Genomic DNA, 12,558 nt, shown 5'->3' on the forward strand with positions numbered 1-12,558 from the left:
GAGGATGGACATGTGAGTGAGTAGCTAGATGAATAGACAGAAGAAAGAACAGGTAGAAACATGGATAGGTGAGGAGATGGCTGATGTGTGGACAGATGGATGGATGAGTCTCACCACAAGCACACAGTGGAGCCTAGCAGTGGCTTGGGTTCAATAGCAGGACTTCTCAGGGAGGATGGGTCAGACCAGTGCGTGGTAAAGTGGAGATGCAGATGCAGTCAATAGGGTGGTCAGAGCAGGCTCTGCGATCCCTGGCAGACCCAGTCACTTCCTGTGCTTGGGTCTCATGGTCTAAGCATGCAGATAACTCTTGCCCAGGGCTGCCAGAGAGACAGCGTGGAGTCTGAATGCTGTCACAAAGGAGCTCACAGGCACAGTGAAGCAGCTCTGGACGTCCGCCTTCCATGATCCTCTCAGGCCCCACCTGCTGCTGACCTTGGGGCCACATCATGCTCCACCCCCCCCCACGCCTCCCCCTGCTCTGGGGCCCTGGCTCCACCCTCAGAGAGTTCAAACTGGGCCAGGCTGCTAATGTCACCTACGTCCAAAGAACAATTGATCCACCCCATTCACAGAACCTCAAGAATCAGAGTAAGCGGCGGGCCTGAGGCCAGCACCCATGTCAAGGCACACAGAAGCCCAGAGTGTTTTGTGGTGGTAAGGACAGCTCATAGGAAGGTACAGGGAAGCCCGCGGCCAGGTCAAGAACAGCTGGGGGAAGACCACAACCCTGAGCTCGGGTCCACCCATCACTTCCTGACCTCGCCCCCGCCCAGGTTTCGCATGACCTGGGCACCAGGGCCGTGAGGATCTGGTGTTACCTTTCAGGATCTGGCAGCTCAGTGACGGGGGAGTCTCCTCTCCTTCCCTCACACACCTTGCAGCATTGGTCTGATGTCACAGGCCCCTTCTTCCTCCTGGGAACACAGGGGAGAGACGGGACACGCATGAGCAGCCAGGCACACAGACAGCTGTCCGCCCCTCCTCTCTCTGTCCCACCACTGGACTAGTTCCCGTGGCCGCTGAGGCCACTTAAGCCCACTGTGGGATGCTTGATGGATCAGCCCGCGACATCCTCCCACCCAGCAGCCTCCAATGAGCAAGACGACTCCTCCTGGTGAGATTTAAAAAATACACGCACACACGTCTTGTTAGCTCTGGGGCTCCGCGGCTATTGTGTCTCTTCTTGACGAGAAGAGCAGACAGCCATGGCCTTCCTGCATGGTCCCCAGGCAGGGTGACGGAGAGAAGCTGTCGGGGTATTTTTAGCAGAGCACACCAAGCCCTGGCCTGGTCTCCTCTCTGCGCGGGGCCTGGCTTCAGGGAATTATCTCACACGACTGCAGGCCAGCAGTCAGTTCCAAAGCCACTCTTTGACCCCTGCCTGAATTCCTTCCTCATGAATTCCTCACCAGGACACTTTTAACACCCCTGCATGCCTCCTTGGAAAATCAGCAGGGCACCCTGCTTCTCCCCTCCTGCACGCCTTGCCTTACAGGCTGCTGCTTGGTTTAGCGCTGGTGAGGGAGGCCCAGAAACCAAGTTTAAAGCCCACGAAAGCCCTGGTGACGTCTGACTCTGTGTTCCCAAACTTCAGGCCTTCTGCCGTGCCCTTTGTGATTTGGGGTAAGAACTGAGGCCCACCTGCAGATGACTCCATCAATACTCTGGTTTTAAGCTCTGATCAATCATGGCCATGAATCCTGGCATGCCGGTTATGTATTTCTAATATATCTTAATGAATATATCTTAATAATACTACCCAATTCCAGAATCTCGTCACAGGCTACCAGAGTTTCCTGGGCCAAGCTTTGGCAAACTGGCTGCAGTGTATCAGCCCCCTCCACGGACAGGAGAATGAGAGGGGCAGTAGGCTGACAGGGCCCAAGGACCAGGGCCGGTAGAGGTAGAGGGCTCAAAGTCATGGTGTGCTGGAAGCTCCTAGTGTGGGCCTCTCCTCCCAGCACTGGTCACAACTAGCCTCACACTTGAACACTGCTGGGAGGAGCCAGGTAGGACAGGTGTCCCAAAGGAGGGCAGTGACACAGAGGCCCAGGGTTCATGATGGCTCTTTTCTCAGCATTCCCTGAGGCCTCTGGTCCCGTCTTGGCCCTCCCATCAGGCTCCCCATGGCTGGAGTCACTCCACGGGGACTAGAAGCACAATCCCCTCTAGGGAGAGTCGGAAGCCCTACACCTGAGCTCTTGTCCTTGATCCTGTGGACTCTTGGGACAGCTGCCAGCCCTCTCTGGGCCTTGGTGTCCCTGTATGTGCCTTGGGAGCTTGCCCTGATGATTTTGGTGGCCTCGAAGTTCTCAGGCCTCACCAACACTCTGTCCTCTCTGGGTCTGCCACAGGCAGGAGACCCCAGCTGGGCCCCTGGCTGTCCCGCTGCCTGCCCTTCCCGCCCCTCCTGCTGAGCACAGGATGTGGGTGTCAGGAGGTGAGGGTTGAGTGTGAGCGTCGGATGGGGAGTAGCCTTGGGACGGGACTTCCTGAAGCCAGATCGGTTTACCACAGTCAGTTGGGCACAGGACCGCACAGCTGTGAGTTATAAATGTCCCTGTCAGAGCTGGGGTGGAGAGAGGCCCTGCTGCAGTGGAGACACCAAGGGGCCACGATGCCCACCTGGGGGCCTCTCAGCCACTGGCCCGGCCTCCCGCGGGCCACTCCTGAGTGTCCAGTTTTCCCATGCACTGGTTCTGTGCACCCCTTTCTGAGATGCCGGGGTCTGACACCACCTTCCCCTGCCCACTCCTCTCCCTTCCAGGTGTGTGTCTTGTGTTTCTAGCAACCCTGAGAGTTCCCGGAGAACAGGAGCCCAGGCCCTGCCTGGCCCTAAACCCTGGGCGGGGCACACAGTCGGCCATCTTACTGTTCCAAGCCAGCAGCCACTGCCCTCCTGTGCCACTCACTGGGGCACAGACTAGGGGCAAGGGCAGGGAGGGGCTTCCAGCCTGCGTCCAGGGCACTCGGCCTATACAGGGCAGGCACAGCAGGGGGCCTCCAGCACTCTGTCCCCAAGACTCCTTCTCCCTGTCTGCCCCCTGGGACTCCTGCAGTCCACAGTGAGAAGTGTGGAGCCAGCTCAGGGGTGAGTCTGCACACGGTGGGCTGCCTAGGAGAGAGAAGTTAGGTCCCTCCAGCCCCAGAGCTGGGGCCATCCTCCGGCTGGGGCCACCAAGGTGGGAGGTACAAGACCAGCCACAGGAACATAAAAGCTGGTATGGTTTGGGCTTACAGGGGCTGAAACTTACACAATTTTGGAGACCCTCTTAAAAATATATATATAAGATTATAAATACCTGTCTAGAATCAGAAATCACAACAAATCCCGGGAGGCTCAGAGCCCTGAACCCGTTTTTCAACCCATTTTGGCCTCTTAAACAATTTTCCAAAAATGCCCGTAGTGAAAGCTCCCCATGGCACCTGTGTGCCCCAACCCAGAACGTGCCACAGCTCTCAGGGACTCCCAGCTTCCACCAGCTTCACACACTGCCCAGGAGTGCCCCTCCAATCACGGTGACAGTGATGAAACTAAGGGTAATAACGATGTCCTAAGGGGCTGATACTGAAGGGGCTTTATCTGCACCACTCTAAGTACTCTGTGAATTGATTCACTTAATCTGACCCCAACCTAGAAGTTAGGTGCCGTGTCCATTTGAACAGGTGAAGAAACAGAGGTCAGGAAGCCAGCCCAAGGTCACACAGTCCGGGTAAGAACCCAAACAGCCTGGCATTGGTGCTAGTGTTCTCTGTGACCTCTCTGGAGGGTCTAGAAGAGTTTTCTCTTCCTGTGAGACTCCAGTGACCTCAATGACCAAGCATTAAGTAAAACTTTTCTCTCTCTCTCTCTCTCTCTTTTTTTCTTTTAAACTTTGGTACCGAGGATTGAATTCAGGAGTACTTGGCCACTGAGGCATATCCCAGCCCTATTTTGTGTTTTATTTAGAGACAGGGTCTCATTGAGTTGCTTAGGGGCCTTGCTTTTGCTGAGGCTGGCTTTGAACTTGTGATCCTCCTATCTCAGCCTCCCAAGGTGCTTGGATTACAGGGATGCATCACCATGCCCCGCATTAAGTCCCCTTTGATAACCATTCATACATCCCACCCAACTGCCCTGAGTACACTGGGCACCCAGCCCTGGCAGAAAACGGGGTCTCCTGACTGCCTCTCCTTCCCAGAGCTGGCTGGCAGGGGTATGGGAGAAGCAGGTCCTAGAGATGGCTGGGCCTGTCCCAAGGGGACCTCAAAGGTGGGGACTCCCATTAGACTGCCCCTGGCAGGAGAAGGGACCCCTCTCTTGTGAGCTGTTTGCTCCCTACAGGGCGAGGAAGAGGAGGCACCGTCCAGGGGCACTAACGGCCTGTCAGCGGGTGGGGCGAGGCTGGCCCAACGGCCAGGGACCAGCCAACCCTGCCCTGCATCTCTGCTCCTGCAACCTGTGGCCTGGTCCTCACCCTCAGGCCTCCTCCAGTGTCTGCCACTTCAGGTGCCAGACACGGAAAGCCACATCTGTGCTCCATCCTCATTATTTATGTATCATTATTTAAATCACTTTAAACCAATCACTTTCTTTTTATTTAGCTTCATCTACAGCAATATTATCTGTGAAATCAGGGGTTTGATGAACTAATTATATATCTATATATATTTTTTCTAATCCACATAAAAATAAATACATAATATTAAAATTTGAAATTTAGTTCCTCACACTCGTCGAGGCGGTCAACAGTGCCCAAGGCCTGGACAGGGTGCAGGCTGCTTCTGGGGAAGGCGGGGATGTGGGGAGACTCCATCATAGTGGTCAGGGAGCTGAGGGGCAGAGCCTGGACGCTGGGCAGGGAAATGGGAAGAGGCAGAGGTTTCTAGAAGGGTACACAGAAGGTGTGGTTTGGGTCATGGGCTCAGACCAGGCTAAGCCCTTTCCTCCTTATGGGCTGGAGTTTGGGCCTGATAGCTCTTCAGCCATCTTCCAGCAAATTCCTCCTGATGAGAGCAGGATACCAGGGCTGAGCACGGGAGTGGGACTCCAAACATGGCAGTAGCTGTCATCTCGGACACTGTCTTGCTAGGAGGCAGCTAGGGCTCTCTGGGCCTTAATTTCTCTGTGTACAGAAATGGTGGAGGAGCTCCATCCATCAGCGCACAGCCCCGCTGAACACCGGTGCAGCCTGGTGCTCCTGGTGACAGGCCCCCTAAGTGCCCATGCACCCCCTTTGACCTCTTCCCCTTACACCTGCTCTGAGGCCTCGAGTGGTGTCTGGGGTGCCAAGGGGAGACAGGGCCATCCTGTGTGACAGCTATAAAATTAGATAATCAGCTAATCACCAGCAAATTAGCATCCCATCTTTACATAGAACAAATATAGTATTTACGTAAAAGTTGTTAGGAGTTTCTCTCTTTTTAATTAGCAGAAATAAATGCAAAATGAATGGTAATTAGGCAGCTGATGGATTCGGTAGTACAATTACGCCGGCAGCGGTGCCCCAGTCCTTAAACACTGCGTGCTCCGAGGAATCGGAGGAGCCTATTTATATAATTTATTTATAAAACAAAGTTAGCAGGAACAGAGGAGCAAGGCCTGGCACGGCGGGGGGAGGGTCTTGGCTGCAGGGGCAGAGCCCTGGGAGAGGAGCTAGCTGAAGCGCCCAAGGCCTGGCGGGAGGGGGCTGCTTGGCACTGGGCCGTGCAGAGCACCACCAAGGCCCCCACGTGTCTATTTCAGGCCCAGCATATGTCACCAGGAGCTGGGATGGTCCTCTCTGAAAGGCTGGAGGTTGGAGCTGGGAGGAGCCAGGAGCAGCTGTCCTCGTCCTCCTTCCTGTCTGTCTCTTTCTCTTCCCTGGTTGCCACCTCTCTCCTCTGGGTGGGCTCTAGGCCTTCCCTGAGCACTTCTCTGTCGGGCACCCGGGGTGAGTGCCAGATCATCAGAGCAGCTCTGCCGTGGGAGTCCAGAGGCAGGAGCCCCAAGAGGAGGCAGCCCACAGGAAGTGACGCTAGTTGAGTTTTGAAGGATGCACAGGAGTTTTCTGAGAGAGCAGGAAGGAGCAAAAGGACCTGCCTATGGAAAGGTGGGGAGGCGGGAAACGGCACTGTGTGGCACAGTGAGGAGCAGCGCCTCGGGGCTGTGGGGGCAGAGAATGAAGCGGGGTCTTGGATGCCGGGCCAAGGAGTTGGATTTGATCCAAGATGCCACAGAAGAGTCTGAGCGAGGGAGTGGGCAGCCTCTTCCCACTCGCAGCTCTTTTCTTGGTTTCCCCTCCCCCACCCCAGAGCCAGAGAGAAGACGGGGTCCACAGGCCATGAGAGGCAGCTGGTCCAGCTCAGCAGAGCGAGCGCTGAGCAGGAGGCTAACCTGATTACAGGAACAGGAGGTCTGTCTGCGAGCGAGGGCTGGGGGGGAGGGGGACTCCGCTGAGAGCAAGGGGAAGGGGCAGCTACCTTGGGTCCTCTGACTAAGGGGACCGTCTTCCCTAGAACAGAGTCCTCTGCCCTGTCCTGCCTGGAGGACAGGAGCCAGCAGCGCCTGAGATGCTGTGTCAAACCCCAGCTGTACCCCTGCCTTGTGCTATGACCTTGAAGAGCCACTGGGCCACATGTTCTTGTCTCCAAAACAAAGGCCTGAAGCAGCATGGGGGAAGGGCAGCGAATCTGGCCCTCAGCCCCATCATAGGGCTTTATGGGCCTGGGTTGCCAAACTTTCAGGAATCTGGGCAAGGCAGGCACTCTCCAATTTGCCACAGTCCCTGCCACTCCCTCTTGCCTCACCCCAGCCCAGTTCCCAAGCTGGTGTGGTCCCTGCAGACAGCCCAGTGGAAACCCCTGCAAGATGACTGGGTCCTTCCAGCTGACAGCCTGTGACCTGGTTTGGGCAGACTGAACATCCAGGGTGGGTGGAGATGGAAAAATGGCTGGTAGTCAGAGTCACTTTTTAGCCTTGCAAGGGGGTAGATGGAGTCACAGCCACAGGCAGGCTGGAGCACCTCTGCCGGGGCACACAGCAGTCCCTCCCTCTAGTGGCTGCGTGGATTCAGTGTGCCCACCCAGCCCTGGGGGCATGTGAGAGCTCAGAGAAGCATCCCAGTCAGAGTCCCAGGTGGCATCTGTGACTGTGACTTCAAACATGGTGGGATTTCTCAGAGGGAAGCTGTCGCACTTTAGCAGCGCTGACCACTGTCACCGGCACCTCCTGTACCTTGCAGACCCAGCCAGGACCAGGAACGGTGCGTGTGTTGTCAGTGGCTCTCGGGGACATGCTCTGAACTTGTCAGGGAAGCCCAGATCACAGGGCACCACTTCTCCGCTCTGTCCGTTGCGATCCTGCCTTGGGCCAAAATCAATAGAAATCTCCACCACGATTGTTTCCCCAGAACAGGGGCCCCAGCCCCTTGAGATGACATTCCACCCACGGCGAGTGCCAGGGGTGGGTGGGGGGTGGGGGGGCTCCCTTTATCCAGTGACCTCAGCCTGAGAGCAGGCAGCAGCTGAGGATGGGGTGGGGCGGGTGGTGACACGGGAGGGCAAGCCAGGGGCTCAGGCTGCCTCTGCGCCTCCCCAAAGACACGCCTGGTGCTATTCATCAACTGGTTTTCAGGGCTGTGAGAAATCAATGGCGTTTGTGCTGCAAACTCATCATTAGGACAGGAAAACTCTGCAATGGAATTGATTTGTTTAAATATAATAACACGATTTAACAGAGAACTGTGGGGGTGGGGAAGGGACCCAAGCAGCAGAACACGGCGAGACAGCTCAGACCCAGGGACAGGAGGTGGCCGAGAATCACCTTCTGGGGCTGCTCCACCTGCCCCACAGGGGGCCGGGTGGATGTGCACTGTTGCCCTCAGCAGTCTGGGGATGGCCTGGCTGGTCACTGCCATGCTGTTCTTGGGAGGTGACTTTGTTTGGTGCATATCAGTTGCACCCAACCAACCCTTATCAGGCCCCAGCTCTGGTCCAGACACCTGTGTGGGCCGGGAGGCCACAGGATTAACAGCACAGAAGACACCCATGGGGATAGGGTAGGCTTCCTGGGGTCTCAGACGGTGTGAGAGAGGCGTACAAGGACAGGGTGAAGGTCAGTGGGCAGAAATGGAAGGGCTCTTCCAAGAGCGGGAAGAACCCCCTTGAAATATGGCCCTCAGCTCATGGATAAGGTTCCTGTCTGACCTGATGATGACGGATGAGACCTGATTTTATTGATCTCTACAATATTCTAGGACACTGCAACTATTTTACATCTGCCACTTCACTGAATCCTGCTATCCTGTAAAGGATGGACTATGATCACCCACATATCACAGATTATCCCACTGAGGCTCAGAGGGGTCAGAAGGACTGCCCTAGGACACACAGCTAGTCAGTGATGGTGCTGGGACCAGACGCTCGTATTTACCACCCGAGTCTGGTCCTTGCCCACTGCAATCTACAGTCAGCTTGAGAATGAGCCTCCGTCTGCCTGGGGAAACAGATGGCTCCTCCCTGCTCCAGAAACTGAGGCATGAGATGCACGGGGCAATTTCCCAGCAGCAATTCAAGGTGTGTCTGAGGAGGGCGTGGGGTAGCCCGTGCATCCACATGGCCTTCTGGTCCTGGGCCCTGCAGCCCAGGTGAGGCTGGAGTGCTGGCAGCGCAGAGCTGGGCCTGGCACTCAGGGGGACACAGATGTCCTGGCACCTTGGGGGAGGAAGGCCCAGGTAGCTTGGGCAGCCTCACTGAGCTCACAAGGAGCCTTCATGGCAATCTCCGAATTTGGACCCTCTTCCTGGTGACTGTGAGTGGGAGGCTGGGAAAGGACTTCAGAGGCAAGAAGGTGACGAGGCCTGATGGCTGGCAGGAGTGGGCTGGCCAGTGGGACACAGAGAGGGTTCAGGAGGTCAGATGCACTACTGGGCTCTGGGGTGAGGGGGAGGGAGGCCACAAGGACATCTAGGCTTCTCCCCTGCTCTCGGGGCTCTGGGTGCCCGGCTCCCCTGGAGCACCAGCGGCCTGCATCAATAGGAACTGACCCGGGACTCTAGGGAGCAGCAGTCCCTCCCCCCAGGAAGCCCTGACCTGGGGGAGGGTGCTGCTACCCGTGGCTGAACCAACTCCATTCTGTCCCCTTGCTGACCTTTCTCCTTTGTCAGCAGCACACTCCATCAATGCCCCGGAAGGGCCCGTGCAATCCTTCCTGCCTGCCCTGCCCAGGCCGGCGCTGGGGCAGGGGCTCCCCTCTGCCATCCGTCTTTTAAGAAAAGAGGTTTCCAGTTCTCTAGGGAGCTAAGAGTAGGGCTACCAAAGCCCTCGTGCAAAAGGGAAGACGGAGGCCTGGTGAGGGTGGCCCAGGGCCCACCGTCCACAGCAGGTTAACAGCAGGCACGGCCCCGGGCACAGAGAGCCCAGCAGGCAAGATCCAGGCCCTTCCTGCTAGAGAGGGAGGGAGAAGAGGAAGCTGGAGAGGCGACTGGAGTCAGGGCTGGGGGCGGAGGGGAGCAATGACGTCCGGCTAGGGAAGCTAGTTATCAGGTGTGGGCACCAGCAAGCCCCCGATCCAAGGAGGGGTCAGGAGGGCTCAGAATTGGAGCCAGTGCATTCAGACCCGGCCAGCATGGCCACCATCCTGGTTTGCCTGGGAGAGAGAGGTTTCCAGGATCTGGAACATTTGGTACTAAAACTGGGATGGTCTTAGGCAAACCCAACTGGCCGGTCACCCCAGCAGGGCTGATTCTGAGTTCTGGTTTGGGGTTCTACCATTTTTGGACTCCATGTGGCCCTGCATGCCTCAATGTCCTCATCTGGAACACAGAGTTTACAAGGGTGCCTCGCGTGTGGTCACCAGGAAGGCTGAATGCAGTAATGTATGCCAAGTGTCGACACCCGACACCGAGAACTCAACCAGCAGCAGGTGGCCACGGATACTGCCACCAACTGCAGGACCTGCCTCACTACGACGAGGCCCAGTGACACGGGCCCACGCTCACCCGTACCAGATGCTCTTCTGAGTGCTGCACACTTGTTGTAATTGAACCCTCATGACACTTATAGGCTGGGCGCCATGATCGTCCCCTTTTCAGGTGAGGAAACCAAAGCACGCAGAGGCCACTCCACATGCCCGGGCTCCCGCAGCTGGCAAGTCCAGAGCTGGAAAACCACTTCTGTTTCCACTGGGCTGACTCCAAAGCCAGCCAGCCACTGGATGAAGGCCAGTGTCCACAGGCTTCTGGTCACACTGACCCAGCCCCCAAACTGGACAAACACAGGCTGGGCAGGCACGCCAGGCCACTCAGGAGGGGCACAGGGAATGGAGCAAGCGTCCCTGACTTGGGGCAAACTGAGTGGCCAATTGTTAGCTTGGGTCTTCAAGACCTTCCCTTCCTGCCCAAATACATCAATCTAATGCATTAGGTTGCCAGAGTGTGTTTACACGGCAGCAGAAAGAATAGCCCGAGACACACGCCTGCTCCAACTGCGCACGGCCTCCACTCTGGCCATGCCCAGGCTCAGGTGAGGATGCTCATTTCAGAGATTATAGATTGGCTGGGGAGGTGGCTCCATGGTGGAGCACTTGCCCTGGGTTCAATCCCCTGCACAGCCAAAAAAACCCCAAAAAAACAAAAAAACAGAAAAGAAGAAAGCAAACAGAGGTTAGAGGCCAGCAATGTGCAATTCCATTTCTGAACTCAGGCTCATTTCGGCTCAAGTGGCACCAGGGCAGGATGCCACACTGTGTGCTCTGGGCCCAGTGCAGGTGAAGGGAGCAGCAGAGGAGGAAGGGCACAGGCCCCTCTCCTGGAGTCCAGGTAGCTCAGCAGAAACCAGCAGCTCAAGGGAGGGTCCCAAGCATCTATGGAGATGGCAGCCACCTGGACACGAAATGTGTACAGGGAGTTCGGGCACAGAGGCTGAGGTTCAGGCAGGGAACACTGCCCTGACACCCCGCAGACAGGCTGGCCTTGCAGAGACCCAGACCCAGGCTCAGAAGCTGCGCACGCAAAGCCACTCCTGCTTCAACCCCTAGGAAGCCCTGGGCACAAGGTACCATAGAACGCTCGCAAACACTTGGTTTCTAGCACCCAGGAGAAAGGTCGCTGAGGCAGGCAGGACTGGCTGGGCAGGGGCCCCAGGAAGCTGGACCTGGTTATTTTTAGCCTCTTGATTTTAGAGGGAGGAGGCTCTTCTCCTTACCAGGTAAATGTCAGGCCACTGGCGGACCCAGCCGATGAAGGCAGCGGGAGCCCAGGAGGGAGACGATGCCAGAGGCCTCCCCCCCGACACACCTGGCTTGGTGCAAAAGGGGGGCTGACCAGGGGTCTGGGTCCTGGGTACGAGTCTTGGCTTGGCCGTGTGCCCCTGGCCTGGTCTTATGCCTTCTGTGACTGTGCTTTCTGTCACTGACGCAGGGCCTAAGCCCATCTGATATTATGAATGTGATGTGACTCAGGGGTCATGAAGAGGCCTCTGAGTTGAGGGAGACTCGCCGCCCTCCTGTGGGGTGGCTGCCGTACTATTCCAGAAACAAATTCTGGCTTCCTGAGCAGGAACTGGGCAGCCCGGAGCTGGCGCGTCCTGCGCTGGCGCTGTGCAAATCGCCGAGGGGACTTGCGCAATCACGGGTACTCGGAGTCCAAGGAGCTGTCGCTGCTGCTCTGCTGATAGGAGGGAGGTGAGAAGCGGGCGGGTCAGTGGAGAGGCAAACACAGGCGGCCCAGCCCTGCCACCGGGAGGGGCCACGCCCTGGGAGGGCAGCAGGTGCCTACGGGGCCTGCAGCAGACTGTGGGCCTGGCACCAGCACAGGAGGCTCCAAAGGGCACTCTGTCTGCGTCACAGTCTGAGCCCCGCAGCCTTGTGGGGGGGCAGACTCCCTTGCAGGAGGCAGTGGCCGGTCACAGGAAGGACAGGGGAAGCCCAATCCTCTCAGTCTACCCCCGAGCCCTCTCCATAGGTGGGTCTGCCCCAGGGGCCTGCTGCTTCCTCCCAGGCTGGCAAAGCCAAGAGTCCGAGACCGACTCTTGCCAGAGAGAAGCCCTCCTTGGCCAGCTGCCCACCAGCTCCTGGGGGAGCCCTGTCTGTCTCAGCCTAGGACCCTGGTACCTGCTCACAAGTCCCCAAAGGCAGACCCTTCCACCAAAGCACCGAGTGCTCCTGTAGCTCCAGGTGCCTGGAGCTCAGAGGAGATCTGGGGGAAACTGAGGCAGAGTGGGTGGTAATCTGCCCAGGGACATTTAGCAAGTTAGAAAAAGATATTTCCAACTTCCTTCTTCTGCCATCTGGCCTCCAGGGGGCATCTGCACCGCCTTCCTTTCACCTCTGGCTCTTGGCCCTCTACCCAGCCCGCAGGTCGGCCTCGGTCCAGCTCGCGGTTCAGTTCATGGTCTGGCTCCTTCTTCGGGGCCTAGCTGCAGACCCACCTCCTCCAGGAAGACCTCTCTGATTGCTGCGCCCTCAGAAGAGCTGCAAGCCCCTTGCTGGATACGCTTCTGTGGTTTTCCCAGACTGCAGGCCAGCTGGGCACTCCAAAGGTCCTAGGCAGAGGGGGCTGATGAGGACACGGTGGCCTTCGACTCCCTGAGTCCACT

At 57.3% G+C, this 12,558-nt stretch overlaps 1 protein-coding gene across 4 annotated transcripts in view; it reads right to left on the reverse strand.

Moving 5' to 3' along the window:
• Zmiz1 (zinc finger MIZ-type containing 1) overlaps nt 1-12,558 on the reverse strand; it is a 219,662-nt gene that overhangs the window by 155,014 nt on the left and 52,090 nt on the right. For all 4 annotated transcript variants that reach the window (XM_071611135.1, XM_027931447.3, XM_071611136.1 and 1 more), the window contains exon 3: nt 822-917. The gene's annotated coding sequence lies outside the window, so the exon portion shown is untranslated. The remainder of the gene's footprint in view (nt 1-821; nt 918-12,558) is intronic.

Source organism: Marmota flaviventris, chromosome 4, assembly GCF_047511675.1.
Source record: "Marmota flaviventris isolate mMarFla1 chromosome 4, mMarFla1.hap1, whole genome shotgun sequence".
Classification (NCBI taxonomy): domain Eukaryota; kingdom Metazoa; phylum Chordata; class Mammalia; order Rodentia; family Sciuridae; genus Marmota; species Marmota flaviventris.